Source organism: Nicotiana attenuata, unplaced genomic scaffold (assembly GCF_001879085.1).
Source record: "Nicotiana attenuata strain UT unplaced genomic scaffold, NIATTr2, whole genome shotgun sequence".
Classification (NCBI taxonomy): Eukaryota; Viridiplantae; Streptophyta; class Magnoliopsida; order Solanales; family Solanaceae; genus Nicotiana; species Nicotiana attenuata.
The window spans coordinates 432,483-436,704 of record NW_017670542.1 but is presented as its reverse complement, the minus strand read 5'-3'; positions in this window follow the sequence as shown (position 1 = coordinate 436,704).

Genomic DNA, 4,222 nt, shown 5'->3' with positions numbered 1-4,222 from the left:
TCATTCACCACATGGGATGAATTGGCGGACAAATTTATTGCCAAGTCTTTTCTCCAAGTCATATGGCGGCTCTTCGGGACGAGATTCTAGCTTTCAAGCAAATGCCAATGGAACCATTGTATGAGATCTGGGAGCGATATAGAACAATGGTGAAGGAGTGCCCTAACAACGACATGACTGAGGCGATGATCCAGCAGACTTTCTATAGGGGCATCAACACCACGAATCAATGCATTGTGAACCAATTGGCCGGTGGGAACTTTATGAAACTTTCATACCAAGAGGCATGTGACGTACTTGATGAAATGGCCGACACCTCTTCGGCATGGCAAAGCCGAGCAAATGTACCCCAAGGTGACCCCACATTCATCCATTTGCACAAGGAGTTGAGTGACCATGGCCAAGCTATTGCCAAACTTACAACAACAATGAATCAGTTGACGAAGGCGCAATTTCAACAAGTACAAAACCCACGCCAAGTCAATGCAATGGAGAATGTTTCTATGCTAAAAAGGAGGCAAAGAGGGCAACAACAACCTCAAGGAAATGGTGAGCAGTTTGACAACAACAATGATGGTGGTGGTTATTCGAACGAGTGTTTTGATGATCAAAGTGAGGAATGCCAATATGTCAATAACTACCAAGGAAATAGAGGAAATCAAGGGAATCAACAATGGTGCCACCAAGGAAATTGGGGAAATCAACAAGGAGGTGGCAATTGGAATAACAATAATCAACAACAAGGTGGTAACAATTGGAACAATAACAATCAGAACAACAATTGGGGTAATCAAGGTAGTAACCAAGGCAATTGGGGAACAACAACAATTGGAACAACAACAATAGCAATCAAGGAGGGTGGAATAATGGTGGTAGGGGGCAAGGCTTTCAAAGGCCCCCCATGTTCCAACAATCAAACAATCAACCCCCCTTTCAGTCACAAGGGCCTAGTTCTTCTGGAAGTGATATGGGACAGATAGAGATTATGTTCGAGCTGATGATAAAAAAGATCCAAGATTCTGACACACAATTGGCTTCGCATAACACGTCTATCCGAAACCTAGAGCTGCAAACAGGACAAATCTCTCAAGCTTTAAATACCCGACCAAAAGGTGCGCTACCAAGTGATACGGTAGTGAACCCGAAGGGGGGTACAATCATGTGATGGCGGTTACAACTAGGAGTGGAAGAGGCGGTGATGTGCATGCCTCGGTTGAGAATCAAGTTGTGAATGATGAAATTGAGTTGCTTGATGATGATTCACCTTTGAATGTTGACAATGTGGTTGAACCAATAGTGACAAATGATGTGCGGATTGATATTGATGATGAGGCCGGGGTAGAGACTCAAGATACCGTGAACCCGTCTAGGGAACACATTATTGATATTCCCGAGCCGGCGGTGCCCAAGGCCAACGTACCCTTTCCTAGACCACCTCCACCATATCCTCAGCGGTTAGCAAAGCAAAAGAACGACAATCAGTTCAAGAAATTCATAGACATGATGAAGAGCCTCACAATCAATGTTCCTTTAGTGGAGGCACTTGAACAAATGCCTGGGTACGCAAAATTTATGAAGGATTTAGTCACCAAGAAGCATTCTATGGAGTGTGAAACAATAAAGATGACGCACCAAGTTAGTGCGATCGTGCATTCTATGGCCCCGAAACTAGAAGACCCTGGAGCTTTCACTATTCCTTGCACTATCGGAAGTGCGGACTTTGCTAAGGCCCTATGTGACTTGGGGGCTAGCATTAATCTGATGCCGTACTCAATCTTCAAGACTTTGGGAATTGGGAAACCTAGGCCAACCTCAATGAGACTTCAAATGGCGGACCGGTCAATGAAGAGGCTTTTAGGTATAATCGACGATGTGCTTGTCTGGGTGGACAAATTTATATTGCCGGCCGACTTTGTCATATTGGATTGCGAAGTGGATTTCGAAGTGCCTATTATTCTTGGAAAACCTTTCCTAGCTACGGGGAAGGCATTGGCTGATGTGGAAGCAGGGGAGTTAACATTCCGTGTGGGTGATGAGAAGGTGGTATTTCATGTGTGAAAGTCAATGAGGCAACCGAATAGTACGGAGGTGTGTTCATTTGTGGACATTGTCATGGCGGTGATAGTGGATGATACAAGTGCTTTGATTAATGTTGAAGATCCTTTTGAAGCCGTGCTTCTTAACATGGATTCCAATGATGATGCCGGCAGAGTGGAGTGCGTGAATGCATTGCATGGAATGGGTTCATATTCATATGAGCCTAGGAAACTATCTTTGGATCTTGAAAATAGCATAACTCCGCCAACCAAGCCATCAATTGAGGAGCCACTGGTGTTGGAGTTGAAACCACTTCCTCCACACCTCAGGTATGAATTCTTGGGCTCTAATTCTACTCTTCCAGTTATTCTTTCTTCTTGCCTTACTAACTTGCAGGTTGAGGCCACTGTGGAGGTGCTTCAAAAGCGAAAAAGGGCAATAGGATGGACTTTGGCGGACATCAGGGGAATAAGCCCCACATTTTGCATGCATAAGATCATCTTGGAGGAGGATGCACGGCCATCTCTTGAACATCAAAGGAGACTCAACGAGGTGATGCAAGAAGTAGTAAAGAAAAAGGTTATCAAGTGGCTTGACGCCGGTGTGGTTTACCCGATCTCGGACAGTTCATGGACCTCTCCGATCCAATGTGTGCCAAAGAAGGGTGGAATGACGGTAGTGACCAATGCCAACAATGAGTTGATTCCTACTCGGACAGTTACGGGTTGGAGAGTGTGTATAGACTATGGAAAGTTGAACATGGTGACAAGAAAAGATCATTTCCCACTACCATTCTTGGACCAAATGCTTGATCGTCTTGCGGGCCGGGCCTTTTATTGTTTTCTAGATGGCTACTCGGGGTATAATCAAATTCTCATTGCCCCGGAGGATCACGAGAAAACAACCTTTGCATGTCCTTATGGCACGTTCGCTTTCTCGAGAATGCCTTTCGGACTATGTAATGCCCCAGCGACCTTCCAAAGATGTATGATGGCAATTTTCCCCGACACGGTGGAGGATATCTTGGAGGTATTCATGGACGACTTTAGCGTGGTGGGAGATTCATTTGAAGAATGTTTGGTAAACTTGGATAGGGTTTTGGCAAGATGTGAAGAAACCAACCTTGTGCTCAACTGGGAGAAATGTCACTTTATGGTGCAAGTGGGAATTGTATTGGGTCATAAAATCTCAAGGCAAGGAATTGAAGTTGATAAGGCAAAAATAGAGGTTATCTCAAGGCTCCCTCCCCCTACTTCTGTCAAAGGGGTGAGGAGTTTTCTTGGTCATACCGGGTTCTACCGGCGATTCATTAAAGATTTTTCAAAAATTGTGAACCCGCTTTGCAAGTTGTTAGAGAATGATGTCAAGTTTATTTTTGATGAGAAGTGCATGGAGTCTTTTGAGCTATTGAAACACAAGTTGACAACAACTCCTATAATCACCGCACCTAATTGGGATTTGCCTTTTGAACTTATGTGCGATGCGAGTGATGTAGCGGTTGGGGCGGTGCTAGGCCAAAGGATCAACAAAATGTTCCATCCTATGTATTATGCTAGCAAGACTATGAATGAGGCCCAGAGAAACTACACAGTGACAGAAAAGGAGCTATTGGATATTGTGTTCGTGGTGGAGAAATTTCGACCTTACCTTATGGGAGCAAAGGTGATCATACACACGGACCATGCAGCCCTCCGGTATTTGATGACTAAGAAGGATTCGAAAGCAAGATTGATGAGATGGGTACTACTCCTTCAGGAATTTGATTTAGAGATTGTGGATAGAAAGGGAAGCGAGAATCAAGTTGCAGACCATTTGTCCCGATTAGAGGAAGATGGGAGACCAAGTGATGGTATTGAGATTAATGATAGGTTCCCTGACGATCAGCTTCTTTCCGTTTCTATGTGTGAAATGCCATGGTTCGCGGACATCGCCAACTTCATTGTGACTGGTAACATCCCGTGTGAGATCTCTTCCAACCAAAGGAAGAAACTCAAGCGGGATAGTTTGGATTTCTATTGGGATGATCCGTATTTGTTTAGAATTTGCGCGGATGGAGTGATAAGAAGATGTGTACCGGAAAGTGAACAAATGAGCATATTGGAGGCTTGTCACTCTTCTCCCTATGGTGGCCATCACGAGGGGGGGGGGGGTGAGGACAGCCTCAAAAGTTTTGAGTTGCGGCTTC